Source organism: Cryptomeria japonica, chromosome 6 (genome assembly GCF_030272615.1).
Source record: "Cryptomeria japonica chromosome 6, Sugi_1.0, whole genome shotgun sequence".
NCBI classification, from domain to species: Eukaryota; Viridiplantae; Streptophyta; class Pinopsida; order Cupressales; family Cupressaceae; genus Cryptomeria; species Cryptomeria japonica.
Genome location: NC_081410.1, coordinates 147467150 through 147485112, shown reverse-complemented (window position 1 = coordinate 147485112; position 17963 = coordinate 147467150).

Below are 17963 nucleotides of genomic sequence, written 5' to 3'. Positions count from 1 at the left end.
ACATAAAATAAAGAATCAAAGAGGGAAAAAAATAGAAAATTCAAATTTGAACCAAAGTTACAAAACATTATCAAAAGTGAAAAAGTTGTTATCAAATTGGTACATGTACAATAAATTTGCATGAGGCCATAGATCAAAGACATTTTTGGTTTAGAATTAAAGATAATACGATTTAAGATGAAATTGAAGAATTGTGAAGATTCAACTTAAAAACAAAAAGTTGCAAAAGTTTAAAATTGCATAAATTTGTGTTTTGTGGTTGAACCTACTATAGCAACACGTAAGGGTGGATAGGTGAATATCAATGGAGGAACCATTTCATTTCCCAACCCTTTTGATCCTTCTAGGTTACAAAGTTTTGACAAAGTTCCTTAATTAAGAGACTTGAGAGAAAAAATTATCAAAATTTGATGTAGTAGTTCTTAAAGTTTGTGTCCTAGGAATATTTCATTGGACCAAGTGGATGTGGGGTCCCCTCATAATAGCCTATTAATTTTGGTCAACTCAAAATTGTTTGATCGTGTAAATGAGGATGCATCGCAAAATGCCTCAATGGCATTCAATATATTGCTGCTAATAGCCATATATTTTTTTCTTTGCATCATGGGGCCAAACTAATTCCATCAACATGGAAAGTTGGGTGGGCGAATTCTAGGGGAGTACTTAGTTCATTCCTCAAGTATTTCAATTATTCTAGCTTACAAGGTTTTGACAAAGTCTCTTAAAATACACAAGAACAAAAAAATGTTAAGTTTGATAGAGCAATTCTCAAAGTTCATGGAACCTAGGAATGCTTTGTTTGGACATACACGTGGATGTGGGATCCATCCATAATAACCTCTCTAAAACTTTGTGGACACAAAATTGTTTGATCATGCAAACAAGAAATGTATACTTACAAAATGCCTCATTTGAGAACAGTAAAAATGTGCCAATAGCCATATTTTATGGTCTTTACATTATGGAGTTGAACTAATTGTGCCAACGTTGGTGTAAGAGGGTAAATGCTAGAGGAAGCCCCATTTCACTCCCTAGGTCTCTTGATCCTTTCGAGCTATAGAGTTCTAGTAAAGTCTCTCAAGGGACTTGAGAGAAAAATTGTCAAACTTTGATGAAGCAATTCTTAGAGTTTGTGGGGCCTAAGATTATTTTGTTTAGACCTTCAAGTGGATGTGGGGCCCATTCATAATAACATATCTCAATTTTTAACTTCATAAGACAAATTGATTGTGCCAATATATTGAGGTGCACCATTGAATGCTAGTGGAGGCCTCAACTCATTCCTGAGTCTTTTGATCCTTCCAAGCTACTTTGCACCAAGGTAGCCTTTTAAGAGCACTAAGAAAAAAAAAGTTGCTAAATTTTTACATGCATGTTCTCTCAATCAATGACACCTAGGAATGTCTAATTTACAACTACAAATGGAAGTTGGGTCCTTCTGTAATATCTTCTCTCAATTTTGGTCAACTCCAAACCATTTGATTGTCTTACTAGTGAATGAATTCTTGCAAAATGCCTCATTTAAAAGTGATGTAAAGGTGTTAATAGACATTTTTTTGCACCTCATGGATCGAATTGAATTCACTAACATATTGAGGTGGTTTAATGAATGCTAGTAGATGTCTTAGTTTGTTCTACAAGTCTTTGGATCCTTCCATGCTATGTTTTGGTGAGATAGTCTCTTAAAAGGAAGCACACAAATGTCAAACTTTTGTCTACTTGTTTTCTTAATTTACGCCACCTAGTAATTTCTCATTTGCATCTATAGATGGATGTAGGTCCCCTCTATAGCACCCTATCTCATTTTTTTTTCAACTCTAGACCATTTGAAGATGCCAACATTAAATTTATTGTTGCAAAATGCCTCATTTGAGAAATATATAGATGCCAATAGATATTTTTTCTTCTGCGCCATGTAGGACCAAATTGACTATATTGACATGTTAGGGTAGGCTAGCGAATGTTAGTGGAGGCCTTGGTTCATTCCGTGCATCTCCTAATTGCTCAAAGTTACATTCTATTGAGACAATCTCTTAAGAGCCTTCTGACAGTTAAGGGTATGAAATTTGAGAGGACAACAATTAACACTTGATGTTATCATGATGTAGGAATGCACTTATGAATTCTTGAGATGGCACATTAAGACCTTATAGAATTATTAGAAATTGATGAAATGAAATAAACTATGTACATATGAAGTCATAACCAAGATAGGGCTATCATAGATGGGCTAAATAGGACTATCGAGTTATCATTTAGCCATAACCACTTTGTGCAACCCTATTACCATCCTCCATAAGGTTATCAATGTACAAGATGGTTTTTAATGAGATCTTTGTGTTTCCTCAACCAATGGTGAATATTATTAGTTTCAAAGTGATTCAAGGGATATCGTTTACCACCAAAATCATAAAGAATGCTACCATAAGGACATGGTAATCATAAATATGGCCATAGGATAATATAAATCATAATATTAAATAGTTTGGCCATCCTACCTCCAAGACTACATGGGGTTTGTGAGAACATAAAAAAGTTCAATCACACTATGCCATACAAACCCTATCATATTGTAGTTAAAGGAATTAGACAATAGATGTAATATTCATGCTAAAATACTTAATAAAATCTTGTGATCAATAGTAAGAAAAGTTTCTATAAACATATAGAGGATTCTATCCTAGTATTGAGATCTATATACACAATATCAAAACATCTTAGATGTGGAAATCTCATTAGACATGGTCTTATTGAAACATATCATATCAATCAAGAGCTAAAACATATTATAAAAGATATTAGTATAATCAAAGCTATCAGACTCCAACATGAGTATCATGAAAGGAGAAGCATTGATTATAAGAGTTACATTGTGTTTGAGATCATTGTCATCTTACAAAGAGAGATCGTATTAACCATGTTTAAGATATCATTATGATGACTATCATATAAATCATTATAACTTGTGAAGTTTCAGATCAAAAGGAAAATTAAGCAATGATGAAGGACTATCATGATAGTGCTATTAATATCGTAGCTCAACCATGTGACTCTTTCCTTGTACACTTAATTGGTATAAGTTAAAAAAGGTGGTTGTTCTCAATCATTATGAAAAGTTGTCATCCCTTAACAAGATACTATCAACTAGAGTTAACTATTCCAATCTAAGGCCAATGGAATTCCAATGCAGAGTTATGATGTTTATGGGTAAAGCGTTACACCCTACCTTATGATACTGATAATGTCTTCATATTTGCATAGTTATCTTGTGGTGAATATGAGACTAGATGTGGAATTGCATCAGATAGTTGTTATAATTGAGTTTTCATGGAATGGATGTTAATCTTTTATGAATAGTGAACACGATTAATGTTTCAATGTTTATTACATTGGAAATGGTTATGTGTATGGTCTAATTATTGTCATCAATCTAAGTTGGTTTTAAGACACATCATAGCTCTTCGGGAGGAGAAGGCGATAATAATTGGAGAGAGGGTTACGGACATGAGAACATGCGAGGTTGCCATTAGAGCCCACATGCACATGAGCACAAAAAGATAAGTCATCCTTGGTTGACTTTTAGAGGGTTTCCCTTGTGCTTCATTTGGTTGTGTTAGTTGATTTATGTGGTGACCTTGGATGTCAAGCATTGATGTAAGCATGGGTAGTGTCATCATTGGTTGACTTTTAAAGGGTTTCCCTTGTGCTTTGTCTGGTTGTGTTAGTTGATTTTTGTGGTGACCTTAGACGCCAAGCATTGACCTAAGCATGTGTAAGGTAATTAGTATCAGGAGTCTAATCTCTTTAATCAATTTAATTACTTGTGTAATATCAATTATCAAATTATTTTGGTTTCAATCTTGTTTTCATTATCTTATTAGTACATATATATATATTGGGATGTGCAATTATGAAAAATATATACATACACATATGTATACGTAACTAAAGTATATATATATTAATAATAATGAAAACTAAACTATACTTATTCAAAGAAGAATTTAGGGTTAATATCCTATTGACTAATTAGCCAACCTTGAAGTTGAGATTTGTGTCATCATAAACAATCTATTAATGACTATATTGAAACAAGTGCCATGTAGTGGCGAGTACTTGCCTTTATAGTATTGTAATAAAAATATTTGTTGTAGTTCTTAATTATTATAATTATATTTTTGTAGTATTAGCTATAACTCCCACTTCAATAAAATAATATTAATAATTATAATATAATATAAACATTATAGTGAAAATATAAATTCTTGTTAAGAATATAATCCTAATTTAATTAATAATCAATATAGTTATAATTATAATAATAAAATTATGTAAATAACAAAAATACCAAATGTAATACAAAACTATTACATTGAGTGAATGGTGGCGTTTGAAGGCAACAGGAGCAGGGATGCCGATATGCGAGGTTTGGGCGTTCAGGCTGTGATTATTCCAAATCGAAGCAAAGTCACTCCAAAGATCGGTTCATGGAGCGATGAAGCAGATATTGCCTTTCCCATTGAAGCAGGTAGGATTCAACCGTCTCAGAAATCGGCTAATTCTGGGAGAAGAGACATTTTCCATGGAGATAGATATTCCAGACCATGGATGAATTATGGAAATCCGTATTCGAGTGGCAACTAGTGCTCTATTGACTCACTAAAATGGAAGGAAAACAATTTCATTTGGAATAACAAAGGTTGGTTTCACAAGGCCAAGTATCCTGCTTCCAAGTTTCCCTGAAATTGGTAACCATTGCCTAAATCTAGCATCCCTGGTGCAGCAATAGAGCGTGTCATTCCACATTCTGAACCCAATCTGGTCCCTCCAAAATCTCAAGGTAATTTCCGAAAGCAGAATGGGTGTTTCGGGCAAGACAACTCTAGGGCAGACTGTGCCAAGTTTTGGAGATCCAATTTTTATCCTAAAAATCAGAACCCTTGTTCAAATCGAGTGGGAAATACTGATTTTTGAGGAGAAACCTTTCCCCCTCATCATCCCCGTCGTCCTAAACCGGTAAGAAAAACTTCAAGACCTACTATCTTTTTGGATGAAAATAAAATTAACTTTGCTAGGTCGAATTTGCTTGAGTTTTGCTTTTTCATCAAGTGGGGAGGTGGAAAACAGGTTAAGGGTAACTTTGAATCCTAGTGTAGAGAACAATGGGGAAAGGATATTAACATCAATATTCTCCCAAATGACTTCTACATGATCAGATTTTTGAGTAATGAGGAGAAATGACAAGCACAAAATAAAGGTCCATATATCTTGGATGGTATTGAAGTTCACATCATTGAATGGCAGCCCAATTTCAATCCTCGGACTCATGTACTACCAGACAATAAGGTATGGATAAGACTCTATAATTGTCCCTCAGATTACTGGCATATTTATGTCATTAAGGAGATATGCAAAGATCTTAGCACATTTGTATCGGTTGATGACATTTTGGAGGACAAAATATGGGGAAGCTTCCTCAAAATATGCATTTGCACAGATCAAATCACCAAGATCCCCGAAGAAGTCAAAATTATTGGTGCAGGAAAGTTTTGGATCCAAAAGATTGATAGAGAAGATCAGTTGCATATTTGCCCTAAATGCTTCTCCTTGGCTAATACCGTCTTAGGTTTGAGAGCCAACAAGATCTACTCATGATTCTGGAAAAGACCAAAGCCTTACAGGCAGATATTGAAACTAAATTAGCGGATTCGCTACCTTTCTCTTCTCTTGAGATTGGGAGCCAGCTGGTAATTGAAGACTGCAAAATTCTCACTCAGGAAAAGGATGCTACTAGAAATCTGGGGGAGATGGAAGATAAGAATTGCTCTTCGCTGGGTATTGAATTGGAAGATGGAGAAATTGAGTCTTCCTCTTCGGAGTGGGAAGAAGACTTTGAGCCTGACTCTGATCTTATATTGGAGGATTCCACAAAAGGTTTTGGGAAGTTGGATTCAACCATTGACAAACCAAACTTCAAGCCAAAAGGAACGCGGGGGTGCAAGTAAAAAAAAATTATGCTAGCAATTGCTGGTGCAACTAGTGGTCGAACCAAACTTAATTTAGTCAAGAGAAACACCCTTCTCCAGGAGCAATGAAGCTCTTATCTTGGAATGTCAGGGGCATCAATGCCCTTGACAAATGGCGCTTGATTAAGTGCCAGATTGATGACACCAAAAGAGATATTTGGCTACTACAAGAGACTAAATGGAGTAAGTCTGAGATTGATGCAAAAATGAGAGTTTGGAAACAATGGAATGGTCTGTTTAGGCAATCGGATGGAGACTCTGGTGGATTGGGAATCATATGGAATCCCATGTATGTCAGGGTCTCTCTTGTTGGGGAAGACAAGTATTGGCAATATTGTTTGGTAACTATCCTAGGATGGAATGAGAATTTCAATCTTTTTAATGTCTACAGACCATCTTTTGTTGGTGATAAATGTGCTCTCTGGGATCTTTTAGCTATCAGACTTTGCAGTATTACCGAGGGCAGTTACGTTGTTGCTGGGGACTTCAATGTGATCCTTTTTGGCAATGAAAAAATTGGGGGCGTTCAGAGGACTGGTACGTCCTAGAAGGATTTTTTGAAATTTATTGAGAAGAATCACCTAATAGACATTGTTACTAAAAATGGAATTTTCACATGGACAAACAGGAGATCGGGTTTTACTAATATCGTTGAACAACTAGACTGGTTTCTTGTTTATTGGCGATTGGCTAGGACAAAATCCTATATTAGAGTCATTTATTCTCCCGCTTATTGGATCATATCACTACCCGATCTGTTTGGAGGTTGCCAAGGGACAATCAGAGGGAGGTATCCTTTTTGGTTCGAGAAAATGTGGCTCAGAGTAACTAAGCTATATGATCTTATATCTGTTTGGTATAATGAACCGGTTCTAGGGAATAATTCGAGATTATTCATACTCAATAAGAACCTCAAGTACATTAAGGTTAAGATCAAAGAATGGAATATGAGCCATTTCAAGAATATTCATATGGAGAAATTAAGAATTAAGGTTGAGTTGGAAGAAATAACCAATTCTATTATTACTTCAGGAATGAATGAGGATTTGTTTAACAAAGAAAAATCCTTCAAATCTGATCTAAATGAAATCCTTCAGTGTAAGGAAATCCATTGGCGGCAAAAATCAAGGGAGTTGTTATGGCTTAAGGAAGGTGACAAAAATACCAAATTCTTCCATATATCGGCCATTGCCATTCACAATAGGAACATAATATCAGAGATCAAGAGACCGGATGTAAACATTGTCAGAAACTATGAGGACATTGCGCAAGAAGCTGTAAGATACTTTGAATCTTTAATGAATGGTGGCGTCAGAATGATCATGAAGCAAGAGTCAGACTTCTTAACTCAATCCAATCCATAATATCTGATAGTCAAAGTGCAACTCTCTTTAATCCTATTACAATTGATGAAGTAAGGAAAATTACCTTTTAGCTGAATCCTGATAGTTTCCCTATGGCTTTCTTCCAACAATTCTGGGATATCATTGCTTGAGATCTACACCTAGCAGTAGAAGAATCAAGAAAGAAAACGACTGTAGAAGAATCAAGAAAGAAAACGACTATGTTGGGTGCTATTAATCACACCTTTTTGGCTTTAATCCCCAAAAAGCAAAACCCTCAACAGATGAGTGATTTTAGGCCCATTGCTTTATGCAACACGGTCTATAAGATTGTAACAAAGATCATTGCCAACAAATTGAAGCCCCTCCTTAAACACATCATATTGGATGAACAAAGTGGATTTGGCCTTGGAAGATCCATTGTGGAAGGCATTATCATTGCCCATGAAACACTTCACACAGCTAGGAAAACCAAGGATTCCTACATGCTTTTAAAACTGGACATTCTGAAAGCTTATGATATGATGGACAGGGGTTTTTTAATTGAAGTATTAAATAAATTTGGTTTTTGCAAGGAATGGATCACATGGGTCATGAGTTGTTTATCATCCCCCAAATTCTCCGTTTTGGTTAATGGCTCATCTCATGGCTTCTTTTCCATGTCAAGAGGAATATGACAAGGTGATCCAATGTCACCATTTTTGTTTATCATAATGGCTGAAGCCTTAGGTCAATCAATAAGAGCTCTTCAACAAGATGATCGATGGCTTGGAGTCAATGTGGCAACAGGGGTTGAAAGAACGACTCACTTGAAGTTTGCCAATGATACCATTTTGTTTGGATCGGCTTGTAGGAGAGAGGCAAGGACAATAAAATAATGCCTCGATGATTACTGTATGGCTTCGGGGAAGAAAATCAATTGGAAGAAATCTGAAGTGTTTTTTGTCAACACTCCGATTAACTTGCAAGGTGTCTTATCAAGGATTCTTAATCTCAAAGTTGCAAACTTCCCAGGGAAATTTCTTGGAACCCCCCTCTTCATTGGCAGTAACAAAGCTTGCTATTGGAAGCATCTTATTGATAAGTGCAAATCCAAGCTTGCAAATTGGAAAGGCAATTGGTTATCTTTTGTTGGGAAACTCACTATGATAAAATCGGTCCTTTTTGCGCTACCGGTTTTTTCCATGGCATGTCTGAGATTATCGATGGCAATTGAAGACGAATTGATCTCTATAATGAGAAATTTCCTATGGAATGACTCAGATGACAAAGGGAAATTTCCTCTAATAGCTTGGAAAAAGATCTGTCAACCAAAAAGGCAGGGGGTGCTTATATTCGACAAATTTTGATTATGAATTTAGCTACGGGTGCTAAATTGGTTTGGGAAATTTGCAGTGGTGGTAAACAAAAATGGGCAAGGATTCTAAAACATAAATATTTGGAATCCTTGGAGCCAAAAAGGATTCTCACTATAAACAACCCCCCCAGAGGTTCGGCCATTTGGAATTTTATTGTGGAAAGCAGGGAAATAATAAGTGATCAGGTTACCTAGGATGTCAGGAATGGAAGGGATGCCTCCTTTTGGATTGATTCTTGGGTTGGTGAAGCTACCTTATGTCTCAACCCTTCTCTGCAACCTGTTATAGTAGAAACTTGCTGCCTCTACGGTCACAATATCTATGATTATTGTTACCCTATTCAAGAAATTGGCATTGCTAAGTGGAAATGGAACTCCTTGGATCCCTTGGACTTGGATCACACCAGAAAGACTTGTTTGCCGACATTCTCAGCAAAAGGGTTATTTTCCATTCCCTTGATAAGGACATTATTAGGTGGTGCAGTTCCTCTGATGGTAAATATAAGGTATGTTTTGGTTACAAATTGAAAGAAGCGGCTATAGACAAAAAATATTGGCTTGTTAATCTTTTTTAGCATCGACATCTCCTACCCAAAGTAGGTTCATTTGCCTGGCTGGCTTGTCAAAGAAAGATTCTAATTAAAGAAAGACTCCATTCAATGGGAATCAATGGACCCAGTAGATGCACTTTATGTCAAGAGCAAGAAGAGAATGCAGATCATCTACTTCTCCACTACAAGTTCTCCAGTCACTATTGGTGGCATTTCATGGGAAAATTGAGAATCTTTGGCCCCTTCCCATCAGGACTGAATGAGTGGTTTCTACAATGGCCTAAACCAGAAGGAAAAGCTATATTTGCTGATTTACTTTTTATTTTACCATCTCTTTTGATTTGGGAAACTTGGAAAGAAAGGAATCACAGAATTTTCCAAGGTAAAGAGACGAGCTTAACGACTCTATGTGGGAAAATTGAGAACCATCTGTCTGAGCTCCTGAATGAGGCTGCTCAATCCAAATCATTAAAGAAAAATATATATACGGACTGGGATTGGAATATTAAGCTAACACTTCCAAATCTGCTCATTCCACCGCTTTTTGGCAAGGGATCCCCAGTGGATCAGGTTAATCCACGATTGGGTGTTAAATGGGAAGTGCCAGAGCCTGGGTGGTTCAAGGTAAACTTTGATGGTGCTTCTGCTGGTAACCCGGGTCAAAGTGGTATTGGGTGTATATTAAGGAATTTCAATGGTATTTGTATAAAAGAAATCTCTGAAAATATTGGAGTTGCTATTAACAACAAAGTTGAATTTAGAGTGGCTTTAAGAGGACTGCAGCTAGGGATGGAGCTTGGGGTGCAGAGAATTCATCTGGAGGGAGACTCACTAAATGTGGTTAATGCTGTCCGCTGTAACAACACCCCTACTTGGCACCTTAACCAGTGGCTTCAACCGGTTCTAGTGCTGCTAGCCACCTTTGATGAATTTCAGATTAGCCATATCTATAGGGAAGGCAATGGAGAGGTTGACAAACTCTCTAAAATGGCGATTGTCGATGGTGACCCCCACTAGGCACTCTGATTGGGTCTGACTGGTTTGTTATTCTAGATGAGCTTCCACCAGTTGATATGGTCCGATTATCTTGCCGGTGATAGTGTTTTCCGGTTGAAGTTTGTCAGTTGTGATCTCAACTGATTGTCTTCTCCTTCTGGCTGATATGTTTCTCCGATTGACCTACAGGTGATGGCGCTAACTGGTTGTATTGCCTCCACTGGTTGATATGGACTCCCGATTATCTTATTGGTGGTGGTACTTACTGGTTGAATTACTTGCTGGTTGTGTTCTCCATTTCTCCATCCGGTTGTCTGGTTGACCTACCGGTTGTGGAACGAACCGGTTGTATTGCCTCCTCGGTTGGGCTTCTACATTTTTTATTTAACTTGATGGTCGTGGTTCTCGGTGGATTGATTGACCAATTGATTTGGTTCACCAGTTAAGGTTTCTTCTTGCCACCGAGACGTGGCTCTCTGTCGTCAATATTGGTCTGTGCCGGTATGCGTCTCATGGCAATTGGACTTGTGTGAACTTTTAATTGATATCTAGTTATGACTAGATCCTATCGGGATATGCATATAATTACTTGATGGATAAAGACGGTCGATATTAAGTTGACGAACTTTATCTCAGAAGATGATTGGACACTATCACTTCACGTGTGTGTGTATTCAATAAGCATGAACTACTTGCTAGGTGCTCGTATCCCCTAGTTTGATGTCTTGCTACTTAACAAAGGAATGTCCTCATTTCCCCATCAAACATTTGCATTCTTCGCTTGGTGACTTGCAATGGAATCCCCAATTCTCCTTGAAGCTACTTGTCAACAGATGGCCTTCTTGGGCGAAATCACTGACAAACGTTTGTAGGAGGTCCTCTACTCTCGACACCCTCTTATACTTCACAACCTTAAAATGATACCGGGGAAGGAATTCCTTATGGATTATCATAGGTACAGAACCAATGCCGATATCCCGACCTTTTTCCTTGCAATGGTGATATACATGGGGACTAGCAAGCAAAGAACGAAGCTTTTAACTCAAATGGTGTTTAAACACCTTCTGCTGGGGGAAATTGATGCCGCGTTGGACAACATTGATGGCAACCCGAGAATTCCACTTCCTCAAAATTACTATATGTCCTTGGGCAACGGGGCAGAGGTGAGAAATTTTGTGATTGTGAATTCTCTGGACTATGATGCTCTCTAAGAAACTTGGCCTACCATGACTAGGAATATTGAATTTCTGTTTAAGGCGACATGCATTCAAAATGGCTTCATGTCGGAATGGTGGGAAAAATATCTTCGAGATGAAGGGTTAGTGGGTGTAGAAGGATTTGACATTCTGGAGAATGGAGATTTGGTTGATGGCAATGTTTGGGGGTTTGGGCTTGGCGAGGAGTGGTTCCCAAATGACTACCAACTCCCTAGGGAGAAGGTTGAATCGACGACTCACTCAACCTGTGGCACTGAATGCCCAATAATCCTGGATGCGGCTCATGCTCCTGTGGATGATGACTCTGAAGACTCCCAATGATTCCGGTTGTGTCACCTTTCTCATGATTCTCTGTTTTCTATTTATTATTTTTTGGTTGAAGGCCTCTGGTCGATTCTGTTATCTACTTCCAGCATTTGTCGACTGGTGTTTTGTACTTGTCTAGCCTCCATTGCTGGCTTCTTCTTGTATGTGGAATAGAGCTAGGGTAAGGGGTTTTCTTCCTGGTTCTTTCTCCCTACCGCTCTCATTGAACCAGGCCTTGTATTCTCCTATTTTTGATTAATACAAGGGTGCTACCCCTCTGCAACTATTTATTTATTAAATTTTTTTTTTATAATAATAAAATTAATCTTAAACATAATTATTAATTATTAGTTTAAGATTATATATTATTTTGATTATATTTATATAATATCAATTATAATTGATCTTAATAAAATAACTATTAGTAATAATAAAATTATATAATATAAAAAAAGGAGAAAATAGGTCTTTTTTAATGACGAAATGAAAAATATTTAAATTTATGATTAATGTTATAAAATTACATCAAGTATATATTAAAATGATTAAAAAGAAAATTATGATTTTTTTTTGTATTAAGTATCATAAAATATCATTACAAAATTCAACAGATTAGGCTGGAAAACACACTGCTAGCTGGCAGATAGATCTCATAGTGACAAAAAACCATGGCAGGAAGGCCAATGGGCCATATCATGTGACCATTATACATAGGTTGCGGCCGAATCACAAAATTATAGAGTTGGATGTCCCATATACAAAATATATCATAGAGGAAACATGTTGTCAACTAACTAAAGAGGAAGGAGGAGTTAGGATCAATATTATCTCCCCAGGGGGGGAACCATGCAGTCCATCCTAACTTTCCCTCGCACCACACCAGTACATTTCCTTCGGTGAACTGGTCTCTATAGGGTTGGGTAGGCAGTCCTTCCTGTTCCATTTCAATGAAATCCTCTCTTTGCTGTCTTGCCTCCATCTCCTGCATAAATCTCATTAGCGCCTACTCAAAGTGTGACCTGTTGCTTCCCAATTGGTCACAAGTGAACCCATGGGACAGTTCTTAGATGAAGACATGTGTTGTTCCATCATTCAACCATCTATCAAATTTATCCTCATCAAGTCGTAGAACTACAGTGACCTGCATAACAACAAGGTAACGAATGAGTCTCCTAAGAGACTCAGTGAGGTATCTACCCTTTCCAATAAACACATCATCATTCCTAGATTTCCAAATGATCCAAAGAATTTCCAAAGAGAGAACAAACCAAAAGAGATTAGCACATTTCTTGCCACCTTTAATATAACCAAGTACCACCTCATCAATAGAAAGACATTTATTATCAACCGAAAAACCAAACAATTTCCATACTTCTTTGGCGAAATGACATTCAAAAACAATATGTAGCACAGATTCAGGGAGACAACACAATTTACACAATAGGGGGTTGCCATTATTGTCCTTAAGAGGGAGCTTGTGAAGCAAAAGTTTCCAGGCAAAGAACTTCTTTTTTGGTTTAGTCGTAGCAGACCAGAATCTCAAGAGATTAGAGTGCCACATTTTAGAATCCCAGGTGAGGTGCTAGATATTGTTGAGATGGGTTAGGATATCTTCAATGTCAGCAAGGGCAGAGTAGATCAGTTTGGCCTTCATTAGAGGGAGAGGAGAGCCATCACCCCAATTAAGGGAGGAGATTGGGGAGAGTGAAAAAGGGGCATGTGAGGAGAGGATGGGTTCGAGTGCAGTCTTGAGGACATTGTAGGTTCTGGATTGAGAAACGGGGAGGTTGAATTCCAAGCTAAGGACATCCCAAGAGATCAGGGAACCATCTTTCAAGATGCATTCAAAAGTAACCAGTCCTAAGTTGTGCCACTTCAAGGTAGAGCATCCTTGAAGGCATGCCATCTGCTTTCCATTATGTAAAGTATTTCGACATATAGATATGCTCAAGTTGAGAGAACCCTTATTATCAACATTGCCCTTGTTACTGATGAATTGTATGACATGGTTCCAAGCCCTCCATATAGACTTGAAGACTTCTGATCCCGCAGGAGATATCTTGAAATTACCAGCAATCAGGTCCCACATGGGAAAGTTCTTCCAATTATTTGCCTTTTTAGGGGTGGAGCACTGTATATTATGTCTAATCAGAACTTTCCAAGGTTCATTGCCATCAAGGGCTTTAAAAATCCACTTGGCAGCCAGGGCAATGCCTTGAATTTTGAGGTCTTTGAGGCCCATACCCCCCTGCATCTTAGATCTAATACACCAATCCCATTTTACAACATGCTGCTTCCTATTCCCCTTCCCATCCGACCATAGAAATTTCTTGATTTGTTTTTGAAGATAATTGAACTGGTAATTACTAAATAGCCAGGCTGAGGAGCAATAGATGTTATATGACGACAAGATTTTTTGACAGGCCTGAAACCGACCTGCCAGGGAGAGGAAGTTCCTGTTCCATTTGGTGAGTTTTTTATCCACCTTATTCCTGAACCACTCCCACATTTCTTTTAGATTCGGGAAGATAGAGAAAGGGATAGCCATATATCTAGTGATCATGTCTAGTCCTCCCCATTTCAAGTCAAATTTAGTCATCCAGTTAGGAGGGGAATCAATCCATCCTAGCAAGGTAGATTTATGGAGAGCAATTTTGCTGCCTGAGGCCTTACAAAAGATTTCAATATTGTACAATAGAGAGGATAAGTTCTCCTCTTCCAAGGTTAATAGAATAGCTGTATCATCAAAAAATTAAACATTGATGATTTCCTCTTTATTAGGGAGAGAGATGCCTTTGACCCTGGGGGTTATATTGCAATCCTTAAGAACATAGTGCATAGCATCAACAACCAACACAAATAAGGCCGGGGCAAGTGGGAAGCCCTGTCTTATTGACTTGGAAAGAACAATATTACCAGATCTGTTTCCATTTACATCAAAAACAACATTGGCCTCACAGAGTAATGTTTGAACTATCCTACAGAATGTCTCCGGAAACCCCAAACTTACTAACATCTGAATTATGAAGCTCCACTCTATCCTAGCATATGCCTTTTCAAAATCAATCAACAACATGGCCCCATTCTGTCTTGAGTCCTTAGCCCACTCGAGAGATTCCCAACAGGTTACCAAATTTTCTAGGATATATCTGCCTTTAACAAATCCTATTTGGGTGGGGCTGATTATCTTTGGAAGGATTTTAATCAGCCTATTAGCCACCACTTTGGCCAATATCTTATAGGAGACATTTAATAGCGTGATAGGCCTCTAATTATTTAGCAATGTCTTGTCCCCCTCCTTAGGGATGAGCTTGATAACCCCTTGGTTGATTTCTTTTCCCAGGGTTCCTTTATTAATAGCTTCCAAATATAGGTTGTGGAGGTCACCAAAAATCTACCTAATGTTCTTCTTGTAAAATTCCACCGGAAAGCCCTCCGGTCCAAAGGATCTGTCATTGCCCATTCAGGAGATGACCTTTTCAATTTACTCTTTTGAGATGGGTTTCCCTACAAACTCATAATCCTCCACATTAAGCTTAGGTGGGACCAATTCCTTAATGAGCACTGTGACAGTCCTATGTTCATCATTTAACTCTTCTGGAGTGAATAAATTTTGGTAGAACTGGGTGAAGTACTTTAGGATCTCCTCTGAGTTTGTAATATGGGTATTGTTGTCCTAGATAGCATCGATGTTCTCTTTTGCCTCTTTGATTTTAAGCAATTGGAAGAAAATTTTTGAGCCCTTGTCTCCTGAGTCCAACCAATTTAATTTGGTCCTAGTTTTCAACCCTCTAATTTTCTCATTCTGGATCTTCCTAAGGTGGTTTTTGATTGACACCAGGGTGTTAGTAAGGCTTTCATTATTAGGTGAGTTATAAAGATTCATCTCTGCGTTACTAAGATCTTCCTGAAGCATCCTTTCAACCCGCCTGGCATCCTTGGCTTTCTTTTTCCCTACTATTTGGCAGAGGGTGGTCCAACTTTTAATGTTCAGATTCCATTTATCAATATTAGAGAGTTGTTTCTTCTCTTTCATATTAAAAAGTCTGATGAAGGCCAGGGCAGAGTAGATATCCTCATCCTCCAAGAGCCTAGTGTTTAAGGTGAAGGAAGGAGGTCTTGAAGAGGGGGGTGACCAGAGGGGGAGAGGTCTATTCCCATCAGTATGGGGTGGTGGTCTGACAATGTGTATGAGGAGACATACTAGTGATCTCCATTAGCTCCTTTACCAATACCAAAGTTTTTATTGAAGTAAAGTCTATCCAACCTACAATAGATTCTGTTATTCAACTGCTAGTAATTACACTAGGTGAACCATACAATTTTCAGTTGGCCTTTCCTTCCAACAGTAGGGTCAACAATATGTAGTTTATTGATCATTCCATCCCATTGCAACCGTTCCATACCCTTCCATTCAAACTTGTTGCCTCCTTTTTTGTCAGTGGTAAATTCAATCATATTGAAGTCACCCCCCACAATCCAAGGGATGTCTTCCAATCTTGCTAGCCAGTTCCACAGTTCCCCCCTCTCTCTATAGTCATTAGGGGCATACACAGAGCAAATTCCAAACTTTTAGTCATCCAGCTAAATAGAAACCTGGATAGCCTTGGCACAGGGGGATTGCCTCCAATTGATCACTTTGCTAGCCCATCTAGGACTAAGTAATATGGTTGTACCACCTTTACCCTTGGTATGATTAGTATGAAAGGATGTAGCCTACCTCCAAATACACTTAAGGTTGATTTGTAGGGTGAAGACAACAACTTTTAGCTCTTGAAGAAGGAGGCAATCCATGTCTTTATGTCCATTAAGGAATCTTTTAATGATATATTTCCTATCAGGAGCCTCAAGGCCCCTGATATTCCAAGAGATTGTTTTCAGCATGGCTCATTTTGTTGGGTAGGGTCCGTTTGGGATTTAAATACCTCAAAACATTTAGGCCACTCTTCTTTATTTGTGATATTGCTAGCATCAAATGCAATAGAGGAGTAGGGTCTACCTCTCTTTTTCATTGCCCCGGATATCTGTTCGGGGCCAAGGGATTCCTTCCTAGAGGCGCTATCGTTACTATTCTTGGGGGATCTCTTCCTTCTAGACTTTCTGTGTTTGACCAAAGTAAACCCTTCCTATGTATCTACCGAGCCTTGTTCAAAATTGGTGTATCCAGGAGTGAAGGGGTCCATGTTGATCCCCTTGTCTTGTGTAACAGTTTGCTCTGTATTCAAGGCATCAATAGGGGTGCTAGAATTACAATAGGTACTACTACCAGGGTCTTACCCAGAGGTCTCTGAGCCATTGGATGCACCTAGAGGATCGACTAAGATCTCATCCATAGTAGGGTTAAGTCCACCGACTTTCATATCTAGGGTAGAATGATAGATCTCATCAGTTTTAATTTCAGTAGGACCCCTACATGCAGACAATTCAAGGCCCTAATTAGAGGCACTGCTAATGGTATCTATTATAAGTGGATCACTCCTATCCATGTCCTCAAGGCCAGGCATCTTCCACGAGGAGGCTTCAATTTTGAACTTCTACTTCTGAAGGTCTTTCTCAAGAACCTTCCTAGCTTCAACAACTCTTCTCAATTTTCCAACACAAGTTGTTGAGCGGTCTGGGATCTTAGACTCGAGTGAAATTCAAGGTTATCAACAAATTCAGAGGGGTTGAAGGGCATGGGATGGGCGGCGGAAAGGGCATCTTTAATAGCATTATTGTAGTTCATGATAGAGATAGCCATCGAGGTGGCCGAGGAGGAAGGGGGGGACGAAAGGGTGAGGGGTAGTCGGTGGTGGGGGTAAGAAGTCAGATGGGGGGAGTGGGGGAAATATTTTGAGCAAGAACAATCAGAGGAGGCTCAGAGGGAGTAGCTTGGGGCTCAGATGGTGGGGGACCGGAAGAGGGGTTTTTAACCTTGCTAGATTTTTTATTCAATAAGGGGCATTTGCTTCTAAAGTGATCACTTAATTTACAATAATGGTAGGCATCTACACCACCCATGTACTCAATTGGACAACATAAGGTTTTATTATCAAGGCAGATAGAAATTTCGGCGGGTTATACAATACTCAGTTTTAGGGCTATGAGTAAACTAACATCAAGATGTGGAAGAACCGAGGGGGAGGAGTCAATTTTTATAATTTTTCCCAAGGGTTCTGCAATTCTAT